The sequence below is a fragment of the Mirounga leonina genome, unplaced genomic scaffold, assembly GCF_011800145.1.
Source record: "Mirounga leonina isolate KUSES-001 unplaced genomic scaffold, KU_Mleo_1.0 Mir_176, whole genome shotgun sequence".
Taxonomy (NCBI): domain Eukaryota; kingdom Metazoa; phylum Chordata; class Mammalia; order Carnivora; family Phocidae; genus Mirounga; species Mirounga leonina.
Window position 1 is genome coordinate 35,788,300 of NW_023270454.1, and position 26,031 is coordinate 35,814,330.

The 26,031-nt window shown below is 39.4% G+C and overlaps 1 protein-coding gene and 1 long non-coding RNA gene across 2 annotated transcripts in view; one reads left to right on the plus strand and one right to left on the minus strand.

Annotated features, from left to right (window-relative positions):
• LOC118022256 overlaps positions 1-8,382 on the minus strand; it is a 65,558-nt gene extending 57,176 nt beyond the window's left edge. The window contains exons 1-2 of the long non-coding RNA XR_004682436.1: positions 8,275-8,382; positions 4,763-4,817 (exon numbers count right to left, since the gene is read on the minus strand). This is a non-coding gene — a long non-coding RNA (uncharacterized LOC118022256). The remainder of the gene's footprint in view (positions 1-4,762; positions 4,818-8,274) is intronic.
• The window catches only part of IQCM (IQ motif containing M), a 214,511-nt gene that overhangs the window by 91,736 nt on the left and 96,744 nt on the right, over positions 1-26,031 (plus strand). The gene's annotated exons all lie outside the window — the stretch shown is intronic.

Here is a 26,031-nt window from a genome sequence, read left to right on the forward strand (position 1 = left end):
GAACTCTGCTTGCTGTTTTTAACCTATCAGCAATTCACTTGACCAAAGAATTCCTAAAGAAAGACATTGAAGTGTCTAGTCTGGAAAACTGGGTAGATAGACATCATTAAGTTGAGATCAGAATTCAGAGGACAAATGGATTTTAGGCAGGTGGAGAAGGGGATGGGAAAGATAATGGATTCAGTTTTAGATCTGCCAAGTAGACATGCATATGGAGAGAGTCATCAGGAAGTTGGAATTGAAGATCTGGCAGTTAAGAGAGAGAGACAGGTGAAGATTGAAGATTGATGTTGGGGGTCATCGCTACGCCATAATTGTGGGGGTCATGCATTTTTTCAACCAATATTTACTTATGATGTGAGATGTATAGAGACAAAAGATATGCTGTTTGTTCTCAAGAAGTTTAAACTTGATATATGTAATTATAGTGTGACCCATACTGTAATAAAAACAAGCTTTACTCCTACTTCCTAGGAGATTTAAAGTCTTTGGTACATTTTGAAGGATGAATAAGTTTACTCAAGAAAGAAGAAAAGTTCTATCTAGTCCAATGGTCTAACCTCTACATGATAATGGATATCTGAGAAAGTGATAGTGGTATATTTGCAGGAGCTAAAATGATTTTACATAACTGAAATGAGGATTGAAGAGTAATTAGAGATGAGATTAGATATTGGAGAACTTTGAATTTTAGCCTTAAAGCAATGGGAACCATCCAGATGTTTTAATAAGTTGCAGTGATTGCATTGGCATTTTAGAACATTTCTGGGAGCAGAGATGAGGTGTGATGGCTTTTGGAGGCATAGAGTCTACCAATGAGGGGACTAATTTATATGAGAAAGGATGACTTGAATTAAGGTAGCAACCCTGGGGACAGAACAGAGGGGAGAGATTTGAGAGATATTTGAGAGGTAGAGTTATCTAGATTTGGTCAACAATGGATGGAACATAAGACACAGGGAAAGAGCTGTGGGATTCATTGGCATAGTGGTTTGTCCTAAGTGGCAGCATGGAAACAGATATGGCATATTAAAGGGTTGGAGATGCATCTTATGTAATGGTAAAACTGCCACCAGAAACCAGTTGGAATCTAGACCATGTACCTACTGAGCTTTGTTGTTCTAGGTGATGAAGTTGGGAAGTAGCATTATTGAAATATGTTGGTGGTTTTGGCTGCCTTTGGGAAGTTATAAAAAAGAGATGAACTAACAAAAGCATTGGCTGGTTTGCAAGCAGAAATGAAAGGGCATAGTCATACCAGGTATCTGGGTCCTTGGTTTTGAGCAAATGTCTAAGACTTATCAATGCAGCAAAAATCAGATTAAGGGTATGTCCTTCCTAACCCAGCCCATTATCTCAGATCACCTCCAGGCACTTACTAAGTTGAAAGACTAAGGCAAGGGGTGAAGAAGTGAAGATAAAAAGAAATTTTAAAGCTATGCTTAAAAAAAAAAAACAAAAAACATTGAATGTGGTTATTGGCATGAAGAATTAATTAGAAGAAAATAGATTAAAAAATCTACCAAATATTTTAGAGACTTTTATTGCCAGTGAAACCATGAACCTTGGTTTAATTGAATATTCAAAAGTAAAATACGGTGGCTTTATTTGGAAGTGATCCACAAAAGCTGTACAGTTCCGAAGGAGGATAATAGCAAGATGTGGCCAACAAGCAGGAAAAAAACTTCCCAGAGTGGATCCAGGGGCCACTAAAAAAATGAATATGGGAGTTTACTCCCAGAACAGAATCACTGTATACTCAAAGAGCTTCCCCACCTCCAGGGTAAGGGGCTTCTCAGTGACTCCCCAGCAGATTCTATAACTTCTTTGGTATGGTGATTGCTATGTGTCTTCTCTTTTTTCCTTTCACTAAGAGAGTTTTTCCTGAGGGTATCCTGTACCTGCCCCACTACTGGATGTTGTGTGCTTCTGGGGAAAGGTGGAAATAATTTTTGTGTTTGGTACACGTTATTACCCGGCCAGAAGGAGTCACACCTGGACCTGATGGGGAAGACTGCAAACAGCCAGAGATCCTGGACTCTGAGCTGGATGTGTACTTTGGTTGAATTTTAGGTCCTCCTTTGGGGAGAGGAAGAGTGTGATTTGTCAGGAAATAAAAATGGATAGATATTTGATGTCCAAAAGGGCTGTCTGTGGCAGAGACTGGCTAGTTTATCAAACTTACTACTATATCCTTTCTTCTTGGACATTTGGCTAACGTACCTTTCTCATGTCCCTCATAGTTAGGTAGAGCTATGTGACTGGGGGTTTATATCAATGGATTATAGCTAGAAGTGATGCCCATTCAAAAAATGTCTTGTGTTCTCCTCTCAACATGGTCCCCCCCACCATTTTCAAGTATAAGGACTCTTCTAATACTCTTAAAACAATTGCAATTCCACTAATGGGAGAATGGTAAAAGTGCTTTTAATAACTGTTGATTGAAAAATTTTTGTTGAGATACTCAGTAAATGTACAAACTCAGTATGCGGAATGCAAAAGTGAGAAAAATGGTGATGATTTGCTCCCTCATGGAACTTGTAGTCTAGCTGGAGAAACAGGTATCAATTAAATAATCACTTATATGCAGTTAAAAGTAGATGACAAATGAATGGGACCTGGACTGGGGGTCAGCAAAGGCTTTCCAGAGGCAATGACAATTGTAAGCTATGAAAGATATAGAGGAATTACTCAGTCAAGAAGTAATTCCTGCTTGGAGTTCTAGGCCATGGGAAAACCATCTGCAATGGCCCAAAGGAGGGAAGCACAGAAGTGATTTCAAAGAAGTACAAAAAGAACTAATGTGGCTGCAGTTCTGAGAAGGAGCAGGAGAGGGGTAAACTGTAGCTCTCTGAAAAACAGAACTTGTAGTCAGTGTGGTGCTAGCAAATGTTTAATAACTGGCTATGGTGGGCAAGAGGGAGGAAGCCTGATTTATAGCTTTGCCAGTTTCCATGGTGTAAATATTCTAAAGTAGCCAATTTCAAGCTACCAATGTTACATCACTGATTATGCGAGTTGGGAAGAGATGCTCATGGACTGTTCTGAGAGTTGTGGCAAATACCTTTCATATACCACTTGAAATCCTCTCAGACTCACTTCTTATTCCAGCTTCTGATGTAGAGGCTGCTTCCTTCTCCAGGCTTCCCTGATGCCTTCCTGGCTTGGGACACCAATAGGAATGGGCTCAACACTGACACATGAGCCACCAGGAAGGGAGGATAAGAGTCAATGGATAACTGTTTCTTCCTTTCTTTCCCTGGGCAGAAGGGTCTCAGTTACACTCTATAAAGCTTCTCAAAATGTCCCAAACAGTTTCTTGGAGTGATGGTCAACTCAAAAAGGATTCTTAGATTAGCCCTTTCTTTCTTGTTTTCTTTCTTCCTTAAAATACTCTCTTAAAAATATTTTGATAGTGAGTTGTCAGTACTTGCTGAAAGACTGGGTGTGGAGTGTGAGGGAAAGAAAGAGTCAAGGAAGGATGATTCTTAGACTTTAGACCTGATGAACTGGAAGATAGGAATTGCCATTTTCTGAGACAGGGAGGAGAGGAACATACAGTTTTCAATGGGCAGAAACCTAGAGTTGAGATTTGGACACATTATGTTTAATGTGCCCATTATACAAAAATGAAAGTGTCAAATAGGTAGTGTGTCATGTAAGTATGGGCTCAAAGGAAAGAAAGGTTGAAGTCATTCAGGTACAGATCAATATTGTCTAATATAAATATAATATGAACCACAGATGTGATTGAGAATGTTCTAGTGCCCACATTAAAAATTAAAAAGAAACAGGCAAGGGGCATCTGGCCCCTTGAGCATGTGACTCTTGATCTTGGGGTTGTGAGTTCAAGCCCCACATTGGGTATAGAGATTAAATAAATAAGTAAACAAACAAACAAACAAACTTAAAAGAAACAGGAAAATTAATTTAATTTAAATTCTTAAAAAGATTTTATTTATTTGAGAGAAAGAGCGAGAACGAGTGGGGGGGAAGGGCAGAGGGATAGAGAGAGAGAGAAGCAGACTCCCTGCTGAGCAGGAAGGCCGATGCGGGACTCAATCCCAGGATCCTGGGATCATGACCTGAGCTGAAGGCAGACGCTTAACTGACTGAGCCACCCAGGTGTCCTGGAAAGTTAATTTTAATAGATTTATTTAACCTAATATATCGAAAATAGCCAATCTGAAATTGTATTTTATAGTTTTTTTCATACTAATCCCCCAAATCCAGTCTATATTTTAGAATTTGGACTAGCCACATTTCAAGTGCTAAGCAGCTACAGTTGGCAAGTGGCTACTGTATTGAACAACATAGATACCAATTTTATTTACAATCATTGACTTAGATAAGATCATCTAAGAAATAAATGTAGGTGGAAAAAAAAAATCCAAGGACTAAGTCCTGGAGGTTGCCAACATTTAGAGGGCAAGAAGAGGAATACCCAGCAAAGGAAGTGGAAATAAACAGCAAGGGGGGAAACCAGGAGTGTGTGAAATATGTTACTCATAGTTCTTTTTTTTTTTAATTTTTTAAGGATTTATTTATTTATTTATTTTAGAGAGAGATAGAGCATGCACTCTCATGCATGAGAATTGGGTGGGGAGGGGCAGAGGTAGAAGGAGAATCTCAAGCAGACTCCCAGCTGAGCATGGGACCCAAAGCGGGGCTCTATCCCGCTACCCTGAGATCATGACCTGAGCTGAAACCAAGAGTCAGATGCTTAACTGACTGAGCCACCCAGGTGCCCCATGTTACTCACATTTCAGTCAAGTAGGAGGAATCCCTTAGACAGCAAGGAAAGCTTATCCATTGTCCTAGAAGGAAGACAGGGGCATGGGCACAGACACAGGATGATTGGTAGATGGAAGGATTACTACTATTTTTTTTTTTTCCAGTGAAATTAGAAGTGAGGTCTTCATTTGAGGATGGGATGGGAAGTACTGAGTTTTGAGGAGTGAGGAAAAAGGTTAAATAATCATAGTCTGGGAAAGTGTGGAAGTGCTTGGACTATGAAATGATAATTTGCTGTAAAAAATATACCCCCCCCTTTTTGTTGTTTTTGTAAAGAGAAGAGAAAAATCTTGAGAAGTGTCAATAAGGATAAAGGAAGAATTTGACTTTATCGTAGCCCTGGAGTATGGAAAGGGTAGAAGAGAAGAATAGTTACCCTTTCAGAGAGCTGTTGAAGAAGTTGTGCCCTTAGAAAAATAAAGGTGGTTAGAGTGAGAACATAGCTAGAATATCACTTTAGCTGATGAAAGATCTGGGGTTTCTTAGGTTACAGTGAAGAATTTGGGGAGCTGATTTAAGGAAGGATGAAAGAGTGAGGGTCTGTGGAGATTAAGGTCAACAGCAAAGAGAGTGAGAAGACTAGTTCTGAGGGTCTTTTATAGAAGGTGGTAATTCGTTCTAATGGTAGTCTGTGTTTGGGGATGGTTTTCTTTTTTTTTTTTTTTAAAGATTTTATTTATTTATTTGACAGAGAGCGAGAGCAGGAACACAAGCAGGGGGAGTGGGAGAGGGAGAAGCAGGCTTCTTGCCGAGCAGGGAGCACGATGCGGGGCTCGATCCCAGGACTCTGGGATCATGACCTGAGCCGAAGGCAGACGCTTAATGACTGAGCCACCCAGGCGCCCTGGGGATTGTTTTCTTTAGTGGCTTGTATTCAGGAGGCCAAGGATTTTGGGGGTAGGGGATGTGAGAAAGGAGTCAAGGTTTTATCAAGAGCACAAGGAGGACAGCGGTCCTCTCGAAAATCCTATTATAGGCTCTGTTGAAGTCAGAGGCATTTTCCTGGGAGCCTTTGCATGTGGCCCACCCAGACAGCTGTGAAATGCCGATCTTAGAGTTTACATTTGAATTAAAATTGGAATTCATTTCTCAAAGTTCTTATCTCAAGAAGTGTATATTAAGTCTGTAACTTGGATCTATTTTTTAAACATATTCCCAATCTTCACTTCAGTGTGAATGGAAGCATGATCTAAGATATCAGTGGTATTAATTCCAGAACTTGATTAAAGTTTGTGAGATTAGAAAGAAAAGTGAGTCCTGTGTGTATGATATATGTACCTTTTGCTCACGCTGCACTGACAAATCGGTTGCATTATCTTCCATAAGCTAAATATCTGTATGAGAACAAACATTCCTTGAATTTGATCCAAGGATATCAACTTTAAAAATACACTGCAACAATTATAATATCAAACATTTTTAGTAAATATGTTCTTTGCGCTTACATATAATACATGTCCATATTTTTCTTAATAGAGCAAAATCAGAAAAAAATAAAATGATTTCTTCTTCGAGTATATAGACATCTACAGTACTGCTTAACCAGTTTCCATTGTCAAGCTGCCAGCAATTTATGGATCTTGATAATTAGAAATCACATGTAAAAATCTGTTTCTTTAATATATATTAAATATTAGATTATAGTTACCACATAATATATAATATTCATCTGTTTATGTATCCACTTGGGAACAAAAAATACTTAACATGTAATTTTGAGTCATTTAAATTTAAAAACAGATTTTAATTAAACCCAATGAGATTTCCTGGTATTCATGTCAAGCAAATATATTTAGGTTCAATATTGGATTGTTCCTTAACCAGTTTAGAAAGGAGTAGATGTGTGTGTGTGTGTGTGTGTGCACGTGTATATGTATTCTTTGGTTTGCAAACACAAATCTTCCTTTAAATACAAAACGAAGGCGTAATGAATTTTAATAATGCTTTAAAATAACTACGTGGCTAAAAGTGCTGGAGAAATCTATAAGAAAAATGACTTTGTGCTGTGTTTATTTTTTTGCCCAGTGGTAAAAACTTACCAAACAGATTTTTTTGATCAACAATGTATATAAAATCTTCTATTTTATATTTTAGTGATTTTAAGTATACATGTGATATTAACAAATGCATTAAAATTGTTTTTTACTCATTCCCACAAAATTACTTGGACGAATTTAAGACCAAGTTCCATAACAATTTATAAGAAACATGGAAACTAGAGGTTTTTTTTAATGAGGTAGAAAATTAAATTGAATTTGATATTACAAAATAATTTGAGTTTTGGAGCTTTAGAACTTGAAGCATACTAATCTTCCTCTATGTATAAAAATAGACCTTACTTGAGGAATTTCTAAATGAGGGAATAAATTTGGGATAATCACAGAATTTTGCAACTGCTTCTCTGCTTCTCTTAGTTTCTTTCTGGTTTAGATTGCTATGTTTCTTCCCATTTCTTGCCAGTAATTTTCTTTTGCTTACCTATGCTCTTGAAAAAGGAACTTAAACAGAATTAAGATAGCAAATTATATACCTGAGTGACATATGTCTTGAACACAGTTCTTTCTTCCTTATACTTTTTCTTTTTTTATGCTGACCTGGTAAGTTCTAAAATAGAAAGATGCAGGGCAGGGACTCTGAGACAGGAGACTCATTGCTTCTGTAATAACATGGTTTACTACATTGAAATAGTCATGAACTTCATTAACTTTTAATAAAGTAATAGTATCTTAACTTTTAAAATTATCAAGTATTATAAAGGATTTAGAGACAATTAAAAGGCATTCTTTTTACCATCTGCCTCCTATTATTTTATTAGCCCAGAGGATAATTTAGGGAATAACAGAAATCTTAGGATAAAGTAGTGACTTGCAGGGGTTTTATGATTAAACATATTTGTTCCATGTTTTGCTTTGGACCAGGAACATAAGCAGAGAAGAGCTGAGGCTAGTGAAATATTTTACAGTGGGCAAGGGTTTTCCTTAAGTCATTTGTACATAAGCTTTCTGTACAAGTAATGTAATACCAGCTTCTCTGGGGAACTAAAATGAGTGCAGCTGCTTCCTAGAAATGGTTCCCTATTTGCAGTGAAAACCTTCAGGGAACCTTTGTTGCTTTTGGCTTCTCAGCATCCTTTAACCTTACCTCTGGTTGCAGTGCTCAGATTGGACTTTGGAGAAACACTCCCTCCCACTTTGTGTAGTTTGGAAAGGGCTGTCACTGTCGCCCACCTCCCCAGCCTCAGCCTTGTCATGTGGTTCAGGCACAGCCAGAGAGATGAGTTTATTCTCCTAACCACAGTGATGGGCGGAGTGATTGGGCTTAAATCAGCAAGGATGATGTGAGTTTGGAGATACCAGAGAACACAGCACGGAATTCTAAAATAGGGTCAACGTGGAAGAGTGAGCTGAATGATGCAGATAAGTAAGCCCTGATGACATTGTTTAAGCCTTTGACCCAAGCTTTACTGAAGACAGACTGTACCTGGATTTTCCAGTTTATGTGAATCGGTGATCTCACCCCTTTGGAGAAGGCAGTATAGTTTAGTGGCTCAGAATGTGGGAGTTCAACTCCCTAGATCCAAATCTCAGCTTTCACACTCCTCAGTTTCTTCTGTTTGTTTAAGGTAATTTGGTTTTCTGTTGGTTTTCACTGGTAATCTCAGGCAAACACCTTCTTTATCCTGTCATTGTAGGAAAAATTCCACTTAAGGTGTGCGTAACAGGCTGAATCATAGCTACTTAAACATAGCACATCCCGTAATTTCTAAAACCTGTAAATGTTCTCCCTTAATTTGGAAAAAAGGATCTTTGCAGATGTGATTAGGTTAAGGGTCTTGAGCTAAAGAGATTATCCTAGATTATCCCAGGGGTCCTAAATGCCACACAAGTATCTTTGTATGGGAAAACCAGAGGGAGATTATGGACACACAGAAAAGGAGACACGACGTAACCATGGAGGCAGGATTGGAATGATGTGTCCACAGGCCCAGGACTGCTGGCAGCTCCCAGAGGCTGAGACAGGCAAGGAATGGATTTGCCTGTAGAGACTTTGAAGGAGTACAGTTCTGCTGACGCCTTGATTTTGGACTTCTGGCCTCCAAAACTGAGAGGATAAATTTCTGTTGTTTTAAGCCACCAAGTTTTCAGTAATCTGTTACGATGGTCATATAGAACTAATACAATGTCCTTCCAAAAATAAGTTTCATTTCTAGACATCATGTAAAAAAATAATTTTCTTTGTTATAATGAGTGCAGAAGCGTGATCAGTAGGGCCAATTGTTTCAACTTTCATTTCCTCATTCATATATTTATTCAGAAGTTTTATTAAGCTCCTCCTTAATAATCAGATAACATGTACCGGGGTCCCTGCCCTCATGACGCTTTCAGTTTAGCACAAATTACTTTCCCTTTCTCTCTCTCTTAAAAAAATATAGATATTGCAGGGTTTTCTTGGGGGGGCGCAGGGGTGAGTCCAGGGTTATGAGTAACACTGCCTTTTTCCCTTCTGAATTTAGAACCGATTGAATTGAAGAATAAGACACAGGAATTGGACAAATGGAGATTAAAATGTTCTTTTTGTTACAGAGAAAGCTGATGGGAGAATATGGCTCTGGATAAATAGCCCTGTGGCTTGTTAATCCTCTCCCAGAATTAAACTCACCCCCTAGCCATAGGCAGAACTTGACAGCAGCAACCCTTCCTCCCCTGCTCTCTGCACAGAGCAGCATCTGCCCTCTAACTAAGCCTTGTAGTGCAGAGGAGTGTGTATTTGCTCATTCCTGGCGGCAGGCTGGAGACACTTTGAAGGGACAAAGCCCAGCTTGGCTCTTCTAGTCAGAGTGAGAAGGGGGCGGGGTGAGGCATGCCTTGTCCTCTCACAAACCCAAACCATGAGCCTTTCTGTCTAGCCATACCCTCATCTCTCTTGTATTTCTGCACTAAGGGAAAACACAAAAATATGTGTGCTCCCCGGTGATACAGTTTCTTATCATCAGGGGCCACCATGTTATTTACCACTGGCAGGATTTGCCTGTAGGCTGAGGTTTACATATCTTTTGGGGGGTTTGGAAAAGAAACAGCCATAAACTGGGTATTAGGGTAATTAAATCTTTTGGAATGGCATGTAATTTTCTCCTAGCAATGTTGGGCCCTTTGGGACATTAAAAAAAATGTAAGCCACAGAACATTTCCTTCCTCTTGGTGATTTATTTGTCGCCAAGGGACCCATAATTATTTCTATCCTACTGTGTGGAAGTTAGTCAACCCTAACTACTAACATGTGTATTACTTGGCCCTTCTTCAGACACAGATCTGGTCACTTGTTAATTAGTAAAATCAAGTAATGTTAATTTTAAACATTTGAGTCTGAACTTCTTATTTAGAAGTTAAGATCTTCGTTGTTTTTCTGAGATAATACCTTTCTGAGATGTATGTTTATAAAAGAAATAAGCAGAGGCTAACTTAATTAACTTCTCTTTTTACTAATTTTGAACTGGAGTTTGTTTTTTTTTTCAATGACTTTCACATAAGCTGAAGAATGCTATTGAGATAATAACCCCATTTTCAGTAAGAGACAGACTTTTGTCATTTTGAGGCTACAGTATTAACATGCTCCCCTAACTTGTCTCCCTGCCACTGGTCTAAACCTGACTCAGTCTTTAAAGAAACTTATGCCAGAGTGATTTTTATAAAATGCAAATCCTACACTCTCTTTTTTCTAAAATGCTTCAATGTGTTCCCAGGGCCTATAGGATAACAGAGGTAAAATTATATATTTTATGCATCCCAACTATGAATTTTTTTTTTTTTTTAGTAGGATCCACACCCAGCATGGGACTTAAACTCACAAGCCTGAGATCAAGATCTGAGATGAGATCAAGAGTCAGATGCTTAACCAACTGAGCTACCTAGGTGTCCCCCAACTGTGAATAGTCTTTAAAAGTTTGATAAATCATGATAGAAGAAAGACTGAGTTATCCTTCTATTCTTACTATGGAAAATACAAAATTTTTGTTGTATAAAGATGTAATCAAAGTACAGAGCCAAAAAAGGAGGCAAAAAGTACTACAGAGGTATCTCTGGTAGTTAGTTAACAAAAATACTGTTATTTGTCTGGATTTTGTAATGTTGTGATTACTTGTCTGTGTTTAAGAATTTGTTATTTATGGTGACAACCTTCTCTAATTCTAAATATTCACATTTACACCTCATTTTGTATTCATGTTTTTACAGACAGTTTCTTTAGTATGTCCCCACAAGTTTTATGAGTTAAGCCCTTAAAATATCTGGATTCACTACCAGTGGAGTGGAGAGCCAAAGTTAAACAGAAAATTCAGAAGCTACTGTTGTAAAATAGAAATAGTGAGATGGTGACTTGGATTAGAGTAATGGCTGATGAGTTGGTTATTGGATGTTATTAGAGAGAGAGAAGAGTCAAAGATGACCAGTTAATCAGCAAATGCTGTTGAAGGGTCTACTTCAAAACAAATCCGAAACCTAAATGCTTTTGTCCCAAGTTACTGAGGGTAGAGTTGCCATTTGCCATTTGCCATGGAACAGATTTGACTCTTACCAGAAATTCAACTTTAGTCATATAAAATCTGAGATGTTTGTTAGACATCTAGGTGGAGACATTGAATAGAAAGTTGGTATCTGGGTTTGGAGTTAAGGCAGAGGAATAGGCTCAGATATCATTTTGGGATACCTCAGCTTATAGACAGCATTTAATGCCCCAAGCCAGATGATATGGGCCTAGGAGTGAGTTAAGAAGTCAAAGAACTAAGCCCCGGAGTATTTAGAGGTCAGGGAAATGAGAAGAAACTAGCAAAGATGACTGAGAAAGGTGAAGGAGGTGAGGAAGGAAAAAATAAGCAAACAACCCCCCAAAAAGGAGACCGAGATGTGCTAAAAACTGAGTGAAGAGAGTGTTTCAAGAAGGGAGTGATTGATTAACTGTGTCGAATTCTGCTTATAGATCAAGTAAGATGAGGACTAAAAATTGACATTGGATAGCCATGTGAAGGTCAATGATGACCTCAACGCCCACTGTTTTAGTAGAGTGGTCAATTCAAAAGTGAATGGGAAGGGGCACCTGAGTGGCTCAGTCAGTTGAATGTCTGCCTTTGGCTCAGGTCATGATCCCGGGGTCCTGGGATGGAGCCCTGAGTCAGGCTCCCTGCTCGGGGGGCCTGCTTCTCCCTCTCCCTCTGCTGCTCCCCTGCTGTGCTCTCTCATTCTCTCTGTCAAATAAATAAAATCTTAAAAAAAAAGAGAGAGAATGGGAAGAGAGAAGTGAGACAAGCATAAGAACTATTTCAAGGAGTTATATTATAAAGGAGAACATAGAAGCTGGGTGCCTGTGGGGGGAGGTGAGATCAAGAGGGAGTGGTGTTTTTGTTTGCTTGTTTGTTTTAAGATGAGAGAGATGACAACTCTAATTGTCATCCTAATAAGAACGTTCAAGAGAAGAGGGAAAGATTAGAAGAAAGGAAGGAGGGGGGAATCGTTGGGGCAATGCCCTTGGGAAGGTGAGAGTGGAGGGGAACTATTGGACAAGTAGAGGGGTTGGCCTTACATTGGATCGTGGATGTTTTCACCTGCAATAAGGAAAGGGCATCGAGTGTTATGGGTACCAATGCTGTCAGGAGGGGAGCTTTGATGGTGTATTTTGACTGCTTCTGTTTTCTCGGTGAAACTGGAAGCAAGGATATCAGCTGAAAGTAAGGTCAAGGGAAGTGTTGAAGGTTTGAGGTGAGAGTAGAAAATGTGAAATAGAGAGGGAAGAGTGAATGGACTAAGGAGTTGTGCTATGATTACTGGATACATTAGGCTACCTTGGGTTCTCGTTCATGAATGTGAAATGAGGCCAATCATGTTTTTGTTTTCTCCTTTCACATCAGGCATGCTGGATGCAAATACCCCAAAATAGGTGGAGACTTCGATTCGAGTAGGGTTTTGTGTTTCCTCAGATGAAGGTGACAAAATGTGGGAGGGGCAATGGAGTCGAGGGTCTGTGAGAGTGTGCATAGGGATGGGCTTTGGAATTTCAGCTGGCTAAGGTATGAAGGTGGCAATATGCCAGGATAAGTTATTTTTTAGGCCAACCAGTTTTAAAATAAAAAATCTTTTTTCATCACTTTCCTACTGCAGAGGTACTGACTAAGCAGCAGGCTCTGTAAGGGGAATCTGGGTGGTAGCTTCACAAGACATCAGCAGTCTTCCAAGATGAGCAGACACTGTATTTTAGAGGGGTGTTAGGTACTCCTGCAATCTATGGCTCCAAGAACATCTCCCATCAGATTGGTTTGCCTGTGTACTGATCTGTATATTTCCTGCTAGAAAGTAAGCCTTTGGTGGACAGGGAGCTTATCTATCTCATTTGCACTTACATCCTCAGTGCCTGAACAGCAGAATGATGGGCTCCTTTGGAATCTGAAAGTTTGTCTATACGTGTCTGTTGGATAATGGAATGATGGGTGTGAGTGTGAGTGTGTGTGTAAATTACTAACCAGCTTTAGGCAAAACTGGTGTTTTTTCAAACTCCTTCATGTACCATTGAGTGGATACTTCTGTTGCAAGGTGCTGATCCCTGTGTTACACCTTAGGAAGACCGAATGTATGTGTGTGTGTGTTTGTGAAATGTGACAGTCACTGTAGAGAATAAAGAGATCGATCCTAATGACTGTCCGGTGTGAAACAGCTGTTGCCTGAGCTATTCAGGGCCCAAGGCAGTTTATTCATTTCTCTGGTCTGCATGGATGCTTCCAAAATGATTCTGTCACAGCATGTGTGTTCTGGCATTCCCTCTGAACACTGGGGAACCTGGAGCCAAGGATCTATTAGTGCCTGAAGTGTAGAATGTGTGACATTGATCATCTCCTCTCTGAGCTGGCACTGCTCTGAAACAGCCTGAGAACCAGGGGAACAAGTCTCTGCCAAATCCATCTGGTTTTGATCCCATTGCTCTTAATGAATCAAAACATTATTTTAGAGACACTATTTTTTTTTTTTAACTGTTCCAGAAGTCCAGTGAGTACTCTGACTATACTTAGGATGGATCTAAGAAGTGTTTCATGCAGTCACTGTAGAGACATTCATGAAGACATATAACGTGTTAGCATCACATACTTAAGAGGTGCTCATAAGTACTTCAATGTGATTAAGTTGATGGCAGTTTCTACTTAAGTTCTTGGTTTCCAGCTACACTAAACCACTAAGAATGGGCTTTAAGTAGCATTTAAAAACAGACTGAGATACATGGTTGTAGCACTGTAAATAAATGACCTTTGCTTTTGTATTTCTCAGTGAACGTTTGGAAATCTCTATCTCTACAAGCTAATTTTTGGTTTTACAAAACCTGAAACTGAAAATGGGGGCGCCTGGGTGGCTCAGTCGGTTAAGCATCTGCCTTTGGCTCAGGTCATGATCCCAGGGTCCTGCATCGGGCTCCCTGCTCGGCGGGGAGCCTGCTTCTTCCTCTCCCACTACCCCCTGCTTGTGTTCCCTCTCTCACTGTCTCTCTCTGTCAAATAAATAAATAAAATCTTAAAAAAAAAAGAAAAGAAACTGAAAATATTTCCACTATTCTTCTATTGGAAACCAATTAATGGAGGAGAGGACAGAGGAGCTAAAAAAATAACATATATTGAGCACCTACTACTTATTAGACACTGTATTAAGCCATGCATTATCCAAAGTCTTGCAAGATAGGCATGTCATTAGTTGCATTCTGTAGATAAGAAAACAGGCTCAGAGAGAGCCATGCCCAAGCTGCTGTTATGGATAGCAAATGGCAGAACCAGGATTCTGACTCTAGAGTTTGCACTCTTTCCACTCACGCGCGGTGCTACATCCCGGTTCTCAGTGGCATTAGGAGCAAATAGGTAGGCTACTTGGAGGAAGGAATGTCTCCCAAGTGCTCTGGGAGTGTGGAAGTAGTGCTACATCTTCTTCTAATTTGTTGCATACCTTGAGTAACTCACTTTTCTCTGTATCTCAGTTTGCCTCATAAAACAGATCTAATCCGCGCTGCTTTGGAGGCCCATTCTGTTTTCATGTAGAACTATGATCTTTCAAAAGATGAGTGACATTTAAAGTGCCCAAATTCATCTTAGTTAATAACGAAAACGACACCATTGTCATTTATGTCCGTAGCAATTGAAGGCTTTCCTCGCTCTTCCAAAGATGTTCCCAAGGGGCGGCATCGTTTTTAATAGGTCCTCACAGAGGCATCGTGCAGATGAAGACAGAGAATGTTGGGCAGTGACCACGAGGTAATTCAGCACTGATTGTCCGCATCAGTAGTGAAATATTCCAGTAGTGCTGCTGCATTCACCTTCCTGTCTGACCAAAGCCACAGAGACCTGATGCATTCTAGAAATTTCACCAGAAAAAGAAATGACATCTGGGGGGTGGGGTGGGGTGCGGGGTTATTGTGCAATGTATCGGAGAGCTCAAGAAATCCCAGGAAATGAATCTATTTTTGCTCATAAAAATGAAAAGCCAGCTAGTGTTACACAGATATTTTAAAGGTTAGGATATTAGCTTTGGGATGAGCTTTGGCAGTTGCTTTTTTTTTTTTTCTTTCTTTTTATGAAAATGCTGACTGTTCCCTACATCTACCCAGAAAATGCTTTTTAATAAGACCATATTCATTAATGAAAGCACAGATGGATTCCTTGGGTGGGAGGAACAACAAGAATATGGGGAAGGATTGACCGTCTCTGTAAAAGAGGGGAGGGCATGATTACTTTGCTGGGCCAACAATAATGAGCTGCCCAAAATGGCTAGAAAGGTGTTCTTGATGTTCCTAGATGGTTTCTTCTGTAGAATTGTTATGTGAGTAGTTAGAACTTAGCAGTGACACTTTAATGTTTGTAATTCTAGGACCCAGTGCTAGAACTATCAGGCATTTCTTTGCCTGGCTTTTCAATGAAGTCTGATTTTAATTTGTACATAGTGCCTTTGTCTTGTTTAGAGAAAAAAAATCACAATAACTGAAACTCCAGTTTGCTGAAATCTGCCTTTAACAGCTGATGTTAGTTACTTATAGACATAATCACATTTAGAAAAAGTTTTATGGCATCAACACTAAAATCAAACAAGTGTATACTTTTTCTAATCATACATTTCCTACAGAGATTTTATTTTATTTTTATTTTTTAACACTTTTATATTTATTTATTTATTTATTTATTTATTTATTTATTTATTTATTTATTTTAGAGAGGGTGGGAGGGGCAGAGGGAGAGGGAGAGAATCTTAAGCAGGCTCCATGCCCAGTGTGGATCCTTACACGGGGGCTTGATCTTACAACCCTGAGATCATGACCTGAGCTGAAATCAAAGAGTTGGAGCTTAACCGACTGAGCCACCCAGGTGCCTCTATTCCTTACAGAAATTTTAATTGTCCAGATCTATAGATTTGGGTCTCTCTTCCCCTTGACAAAGGAATGTTTTTCAAGTCTTGATTTTCACTGTAACTAGAGGTTGCACTCCTTTTGTGGTTGGCCCCCAAAGTTTATTCTCTTAAACCTAGAGGGAATTTCACATCTTCCTAGATTTATTCCTGTGTTCATAGCCCTGATATAAACATCCTCTCCATGAGGAAATATTTGCACCGCTTAAAGAAGCAGCTTCTGTGGTTGGAGCGGGTGAGACAAGAAGACCTCGCAGTTGCACTTCGTGCTCTGAAAGTAGTCCAGGATGCTGGTCTGTACATGGGTGATAATGGGAGTCTAATCTGCGTGTGCTTGGGGAAAGAATCCGAGAACCAGAAAGAGAATAAAAAATCAAGGTCTGGTTCTCTTGCCACATGATCCTGGCCAAACTGTTTCATATGCTGGATCCTCAGTTTCCTATTCAGTTAAATGGCAGTGATAAAAATGACCATTGACTAGATTGCTGTGAGGACCAAGTAAGATACCTGTGTGAAAACATAAACGATAAAATACTAGGCATGTTATTAAAGGCCCATTGAAGGACTCATGTGTGCAAAGAACATATATGCCGATGTGGAAGAGCCGATGGCTGTCTTATCCTTGCAAAGCAATTACAAAATGCTGTTGCAAAAAGAAAATTTTCTTGGAAATATGAATGGTTTGGCTGCGTTCCCTCCCTTCCTTTAATTCCCCTCAGTCAACAGATCATATTCAAACATCACACTTGGTAGGGAATCTAAAGCTTAGTGTGATACGTTTACCTGGTGGTTACTTGAAAACAAATGTTCTAGTTTTATGTAAATGTCTTTGAGCTATGTTGGTGCCAAGCTACTTTGGTGCTCAAGTGCGTCATCTAGTTTTAGAGTTTCGTGTATCATGTGGTTTTCAAGAGTTAATGAAACGTTAACTACTTAATAAACTGCTAGGGAACAACTGTGACAAAGGATGTTGGCATCAAATGTACTGGGAAATAGGGTTTTTAGCAGAAGTGTCTTAATTAGGAGTGGGGCCAGGTTCCATCCTCTATTTCACCTTGGTTTCTGCTTCTGCGACGCATCACAAAACTGGTCAGCTTTACAGCCTCGAGCCTCGTGATTGGCTGCAAATGAGTCAGATTCCTGTTCTGTCTGGTGGTTTAATACCGTTGGCAAGTCTATGTAGATAAACAACAAAAAGACTGCCAAATCCATTTGAGGACAAACAGTGTATCATGGTTTGGCGAGCCATCGTTTGTCCTTTCATGCAGACTTAGGCACAGGAAAAACATGACTCCTAATGCAAGGTGAGAAAGTATGTCAAGGTGTTTGAAATATTTTACCTAAAACAAGTAATGGTATAAAATGTGAGGAAAGCTAAGAGCTGGTGAGAAAACAAAGAAAGAAATAATCATTTACAAATAGCTGTTTACCTCACTTGAAAATGATCCTAATCAGGAATTTGCATTTCTTTAAAGCCTTTTTGTTAGTGATAATATCGCTATCCCTATTTCTCAAAAGGCAATTATCACATAAAATGGCTTATAATAGGAGTGTTATTGCTTTCCTGGCATTCGGCATGTAAGATTTTTATTGGTATACTTGTCTTTTTTTTTTTCTAAGCACCTGCAATTATATTTACATTCTGACAAAATATAGTAGAGGTGGCACTTAAATCTCTAAGTTCCTGTCTACAATCCTAAGCAATTTTACGGTCTTTTTAGCTATACCTGTTTTCTGTAACAATTTCAAGTGCAATTAAGGCACAGAAGTATCTTTTGTAAAGTTTCCACAAAGAATATATTTTGGGTATTGGTGCTAGATAACATTACAATAACTTGCTTTATAATTAGCGTGGCAGCTCTAGGATTAGCTCAGGATCAGACCCTTAGTAGTGAGGCTATATGATCTTAGCTTTGAGTGCAGGAAAATTCTGACTGAGGAAAGAAGAGGTGAAGTGCTGGCATTTATCATAGGTAATGTTGAGTGGTTGCCAGGATGGGATGTTGATGGTAACGCAGTGAGTTACCTAACAGATGACAGTTTGTGAGAACCAGGAAGAAGGAAGATCACAAACACCACACAAATTCTCTTCCTGGTTCTAGATTAAAATATAGCACTTTCTATTCTCCTAAGAATAGGCAATAAACTCACCTTAGATTTGTACCAAGAAAAGGAAATGAAATGCATACAAAGTACCCTAATTTGCATTCATCCAGCAATCACGAATTTATGAAGCATCCTCACAGATGCTTCATAAGGCAGGAAGGTCTGGGATTTCCCCCTATTTACAACCTAAAAACTTAGCCTGCCACAGTTTCATGGATACAGGCAGGAGACAGAATCAGGACCTTTCAGAGCAAGGACTTTGTTACTCATGGTACAGCACTCAGGCTGAGCTTCCTGTCCATAGCCCTTCCTGTGGCCCCCAAGTCCCATGGTGGCCATGCGGAGGACTCAGGTGGATGCTATTCATGTGGTGGGTTTGTGTTACAGCCGAGAGATGTGAGCTTGGGGGAATCTGTGGCCTTTAGAGAAAGCATGCTCTCTGTCCTGGGAGAGGCATTACTTCTTCAAAGTTGGCTTGCTGCAAACACAACCCTGAGTCTGGGTAAAGAGCAAAGAACTGCTAGAATCTGGCATTCTTGGCACCCAATGCAGTTATCAGGGGTGCTTAGGACCCACGGTGGATTGCCTCTTCTAACCCTTAGGAACTTGAGACAATTATCTTACAAGCAATATGTGTCTTTTGTAGCATGTATAAATTCTCTGCACATATATTTGTGGTTTCAAGGCATTATTATTCCCTCTTTTTAGCAAATAAGGAATTTGAGGCTCAATGTGTTTAAGAAGCTAAAGTCACAAATAAATGGCACAGCAGAGACTACAACGGTGTTTTTAATTCATAGCCTAATATTATTACTGTTAGACTGGTTTTGCTTTACTGCTAAAGAATTTCCAGGCTATGTTGGCTCTGCGTTTTAGTGAGGGCTTTTCCGTTATTTTATTTACTGCTGTGTACATTGCAGGAAATGATTACTCTTTTTGTTCATCTCTTGCTGCATTTTGATTTTATCAGACTGGAGTGTTCCTGCATCTTTTTCTCCCTTTAGCCTAGATAAATCTGTTTATTTCTAAAGGCCTGTAGCTTCCCCAGAGTTCTAGGAAATAAGGTCAAAACAATGAAATTGACTGTTCATAGAATTGCAGAATTGCAGAGATAAAATGTACATCAGAAGCAATTTAGCCTAACCACCCCATCTCCATTTTACGAGTAAGAAAGCAGAGGTCCAGAGAGCCTCAGTGAATTGCCACCCAAGGTCAAAGGTCTTATTAGTGGTAAACAAAAGAGCCAAACCCAAGTTTTTTTGTATCTAAAATACAGTGTTTTTGTCACTGCACTACATTGCATTCTGAACGCAATGGTAGAAGCTTAGTACCTTCTAAGGATACTGGTAGAAGCTTAGTACCTTCTCATTATGTGTTCTAATGTTCTGTTTGGTAACAGTAGTACTTCTGTTTTTCATGTACAGGAAAATCACCCCAGGTATTGAAATGACAACAGAATCATAATTCCTTTAAATTATGGGTTACAAACTTAAGTGCCCTTCTAAGATCAGCAGGTAACTGTGAAATAGCCAATGTGATCAATGGGAGGAATGGAGTCTATGGCGAGCTAGAGAAAGCACAGCCATCCAGACACACTCTGATTCAACATCTTGAACGTTGTATACAACCCACCCTGCCCCCGCACCCGTATGTCTGAGTCTGGATTTGACCCTCCAGCTGCCATTTTATAACACCTGACTTGAATAACATTGTTTTAAAAGATTTGCCTTATCTTTCAATGTGATCTTGTCACAGTCTTTTGGAGCTAAATAAGGTATGCTCAGCTGCTCTAACCCATCATCATGATGAAAGAGAAACAAAAGAGGTTCGGTGACTTTATTGACTCAGGTCAATAAAGCTAATTTGTCACACCAACTGTGACTAGAACCAAATTTCTAAGACTCCTAGTCCAGTGTTCTTTCTACTTCATCTTGAAACATTTTAAAAAAGATTTTATTTATTTATTTAAAAGAGAGAGAGAGAGAGAGCAAGCAGGGGGAGGAGCAGAAGGGAGGGACAAGCCGACCCAGTGCTGAGGGTGAAGCCTAACATTGGGCTTGATCCCATGACCGTGATGTCATGACCGGAGCCGAAATCAAGAGTGGGACGCTTAACTGACTGACTCACCCAGGTGCCCCATCTTGAAACGTTTTTTTTAAAAAAGAGTATTCAGTTTTGTAATGAAAGCGATGAGAGAATCAGATTTAACATGGAGCAACACATTTTGCAGGTAACCTCTCAGGAATCAATTAATTATTGGGTGTGTTACCATAGACCCATGCTCAGTGACATGAGATCTACTAAGACATATCGGATATCTTTATTTTTTCAGTTCTGTCTTCTCTAGTTGGGAAAGTCAAAACTACTATTACAGAATAAGTAAATGCTAGGATCTTTGGCACTGACTTTAAGAAAACTTCAGAAAGAAGGGAGATTACTGGGGACTTGAAAGCCTCAACTTTCCATATTCTAATAATTATCTTTATTAGCATATTTAAGAGAACCCCCTGGCACAGCCAAAGGAATATTATGATATTTGCTAGAGGATGTCAATACTAGAATTAAGTGTGTGCATGTGTGTGCATGCGGGAGAGATTGAATTTGAATCTGTGTTATTCATTCTTCATGTTAAATCATAATTTTTGACCATTGATACCTTAAATATTTGGTTGGCCCCTAATCTGAAATTTGTGGCAAGTGCTGACATAGAAAAGGTATGCCAACTAAAGTTGGGCTGAAATGGAGAGAGATGCCTACCTTCTGATTGAGGTACTATAAGAAATATCAGTTTTGAAAAATAAACTATCCCTCTATACCTTTGATTTATGTTTTGTTTTCACCAGTATTTGAATCCTGTTTTCATGCTCTGTAATGCTGTGGTCAGACTTACCCTAAGAGTTTTATTCTGGGAGGGATTCCTCTCCTGTGCCTGTTTTGTAACTTGGTTGGCATCCCTTGCAGATTTGTCACTTGGGTCTTTTTCTTTCCCTTCGTTTCAGATGCTCAGTCTTACTGCTCTATCTGCAGAGCTCTCCCTTCTTGGGTACTTTGAAATTAATCCTGATTTGGGGGTGGGGGGCAAACTTTTTCTATAAAAGTTCAGATAGTACAAATCTTTGGCTTCGTGGCCCATGTGGTGCCTGCCACAATTACTGATCTCTGCTTTTGTGGCACGAAAATGGCCATAGGTAATAGGTAAACATGTGGGTGTGGCTGTGTTCCAATAAAACTTTATTTATAGAAATAGGTGATGGGCTAAATTTGGTCCTGGCCATGACTTGCCAACCCCTACTCTAATCCATTGGTGTTATAGTAGGGAGTGCTTACTCCAAGGGTTGAGCAAGGTATCATCTCATCGTATAGGAAGAAGATCCTGTTTATATTTTGCTGTATCTTCTGATTAAAATGTCTATTTTTGTTTGTTTTATAATGTACATGTTAATAAAGTTGAATACAAATGTAATTTATAGATAAACAACTTTACATATATTGAAACCCCTGCTCAAAAAATTTTATACTGATAGCAGTGTGCAAAAAAATTGGAAAATTGGAGACTTGTGCTCCAACTTTGCATGTTCTTCAAATACCATGCATTGGGGAAGATACTTTTGTTGTGCTTATACACGAGAAAGGCATTCTCAGTATAAGGAGGGGTGTGTGGAGTTGTGAAATAGAGACAGGGTTCTAGAGAATGTTAGGATCTTATGAATTCTCTCTCTCATATTCTCACATTTTAATCAGAGCTGCCTCTTCTACTCAATAGTTAATCATTAGTCTGATTTTCCCATTAACAGTATTCATTTCCCCCTTGGCATTCTTAAGAATACTCTGAATTATTACTTTCTAAATATTGTTAAAATTACTTATTCTGTATAAGGTGTTCTCTAGTTCTGATGATGGCTCAGACCATATATTTTATCATTTTGTTAACCCCACAGCATCTGACAGAAAGTCTGATACACAGAAAACAACATGTTTATAACTAAAGTGTAAAACAAAACATAATTGACTGAAGACCCTGTCAGTCTCTTCAGAGACCACAGTTAGAGGCCCTGGCCTACTGTCTAAACTAATACTTGTCTTTTTTAGGAAGTTGTGATAGTTACAATGTTCTGGCATGCATTTTGTGATCCATTTCTTCCACTTCCTCTCCCCACCTAGTTCTTTTTTTTTTTTTTAAGGTTTTATTTATTTATCTGAGAGAGAGAATGGGAGACAGAGAGCATGAGAGGGGGAGGGTCAGAGGGAGAAGCAGGCTCCCTGCTGAGCAGGGAGCCCGATGTGGGACTCGATCCGGGGACTCCAGGATCATGACCTGAGCCGAAGGCAGTCGCTTAACCAACTGAGCCACCCAGGTGCTCCCCACCTAGTTCTAAACATGCCACTGGGAAGTGTTAATTTTAACAGGAAATGCAATTGATTTACTGTGAGAACGTTTTTGTTAATATCATGAGGCTGTTCCATACAATGTCAGTACTTTGGGGCAATAATAAATCCCGGGTCAGAATATCCATTATAGGTAGCTAGCAGAGGTAACCAATCAAAACCTTTTACACAGTGTCACATTATTGCTGTCTGGTAGCCTTTTAGCTTATACTTAAGAAGTTGTATGTTTTAAGTTTTGTTGTTGTCGCTGCTATGCATTTAATTGGAAAAGTTGCAAATGTAAAGTATAATAAATACAGACAGTTTTGCATGTTTGCTGTGGCTGTGCCAAGTTAGAGTTTAGTTTAAGTTGGGCACACAAAGCAGATTATGCTTGCATTCTGGGGTGACCAGCTTTTCTTGTGCCCATTGTCCATTTTGTGGAGATTGGCTCTATTTGTGTACGCCCAGTTTCAGGATTATCCTGCATTCCTGTTGGAACACTGGAAACCAGAACAGACCCTTTGGACTTTTTGCAGTACCGGCGTTTCAGTATTGTTAGCCATCATTTGTTTCTCTGTTAAGGGCTATATGGAAAGGGTACTCTCTTACTTTGTAGCAATTACTTGTCATCCTTCAGATAGCCACATTGTAAGCATAACCTCCCTCTTCCCATGAGGGGGAAAAATCTTTTAAACAGTATTCAGAGCAAGCCTGAACGTGTCACTACTTGAGTTTCCATCTGTATTTGCTTATTTCCCTTTTTGCTTTCTTCTCATGCTTACCAGGCTCTCAGATTCTATTTGTAATGAAACAAACCAGACATTTAAACTGGAGGAGGCATCTTGTGCAATTGGAAAGACAAGGAAAGGAAGAGGACACATCTTTACTCAGTGCTTGATTCGTGCCAAGTGCTCATTCTAGACACTTCTCTTGTGTGAAAAGCTTCCTTTTTTTGTGTCTTAACATGTTTGTTATTTATTTGTTTATTTAATTTTGTGGTTGACAACTAGACAGATTATGTTAATAAAAATATACATGTGGTATTTGGGTGGTCATATGCCAAAGTGCTGTGGGTATGTGTAAAGTAAGAGAGTCATCAGTGAGAGTGCAGGAATAGGAAGCCATCAAGTGTGTTAGTGCGTTACAAAAATTGGTAGGAAAATGCCTGTCATTATTTGTAGGTGTCGATCCATGCATTGTTCAGCATATGATCAGTCTTAACACATTTATATTTATGGCAGATATAAGTCATTCTATCTTTGTTTAAATAGATTGACTTTTGTACAGAAACATGTATCAAGATATATACATAGAGGGGCGCCTGAGTGGCTCAGTCGGTTAAGCGTCTGCCTTCAGCTCAGGTCATGATCCCACGGCCCTGGGATCGAGCCCCGCATCGGGCTCACTGCTCAGCGGAGAGCCTGCTTCTCCCTCTCCCTCTGCCTGCCACTCTGACTATCTGTGCTCTCTTTCTATCTCTCTGTCAAATAAATAAATAAAATCTTAAAAAAAAAAAGATATATACATAGAAATTCACTCAATATTTATACTGGATTAGATCAGGTGACTGGATTGAGGATTTGGGGTTTGTTATGTTAGAGCATATGGGCAAGTTGTAGGCTAGAAAAGATTTAGGGTGTTTTCAATTTCCTTCTAATTATAGAATCTTATCTATATCAATAAAAGTTTATATTTAACTTTGTATGAAGTGTATGTGGTGAGCAAAATAATTGTATGCACCCATGCATCTGTAAAGCATAAATTAAATTTTGATAAAAAGTAAATTGATTCTTGATAAAGTTCTGAATGTTAATGGGACAGACATTCCCATCTGACTCTAACCATTTTCTATTCTTGCAGTATCTTTTTCAGTGATATAGGCTGACTTTTTTTTTTTTTTTGGCACCCACATATAGCAAATAACTGTGAAACATTTCAAACCTCAAAGTGACACTAAAACTGTGAAGTATGAAATGGAAGTGCCAGAGCGTGTGAGACACATTGCATAGCACTGCTCAGTAATTCAGCGTGTGCATGCAAGAGAAATGACAACACCATTGCAAGATGCAACATGATTAATGCTACAAAAATTAATAAATAAAGCAATCTCCAGTTGGAAACACTCCCTAATGCCTCAAAGTTACCACCTTCTATGTTTAGCAGCGCTGCCCTGGTAATTACACCCTTCTCACCCGGGGAATATCTGCTGTGAGGAGTAAGATATAAATGAATATCCTTGCCATGTCAAGGTTAACTAAATGGTTGTGATTAAGGGCTATGGTATTTTAGGTTTCTTCATGAGTGCTTGTATTTTTCTTCCTAACATGTGAATTTCATCAGCTTTACATTGGTTTGTCTTTTATATCTGTCCCTTACTCCTGATGATTGCTTCCTTCCCAGGCTTCTTCAGACAGTGTTCTAGGGGGGCTCAAGTAGGATCTGTGAGTCCTCAAAATCGAGTTCAGGGCCTATGTTAGAGTGTCCTTATGTATTTACTTGCTTCTGAGGCTCAGTTTGTGAATTTTTATGCCTCACTTTTTGGAAATATGTTCAGAGAGATTTGGGGTTATTAGCCAAGTCTCCTATATTCTCTAGGTTAGACACAATGGGAAGGAAAGATGGGTTCCCCCTGGCGATGTCCATAGTGGTACAGGAGTCCTACTAGGTAAGGCAAGTGCTGGGGAATTCATGTTTTGTCTCTGTGAAAAGCAAAAGAGACCATACAAACATTAATAATGGCAGCAACAGATCCCTCTTTCCTGAGTGCTTATAAACTCAGTGCTTTCTATGCAGATAGTTTACAACTTATTTAACACATTAGAGTCTAATTTATAATGCTCAGGTGTATCATTCCCTAATTTTAAGAAGGAGGAAACTGCGGCTCAGAGAGCCTAAGTGGCTTACCTCAGGCCATGCTGCTCCCTTTAAGTTTCTCACACTCTCTGGTATGATGCATTGCCTGAAGGAGTGAGTTCTTACCAAATTTTCAAAAACTCTTGAGAATTATTGCAACAGCATGGTTAGTACTAAAGAGTTTTTAGTAGGTGCCCAGCTGTAAGCTAAAAGAGAATAGTGCTGAGGTTTTTGAAGTCATAACCCAATGATGGACTTTGTTGTAGTGTGAGGAGGGAGCCTGGGGAACAGGTATGAAGGGTGGTGACCTGACAGAGCTAGATAGAATCCTCACACATCAGCCAGTCAGTTCTTTAATTCCCTCAATGTGGGTTATCTGTGAAGGAAAGGCGTGTGTCAACCCTGCTCATGTTAAGATTTATATATTTATCTACCTATCTGCCCATCTGTCCATCCATCCATCCATCCATCCATCCATCCATCCATCCATCCATCC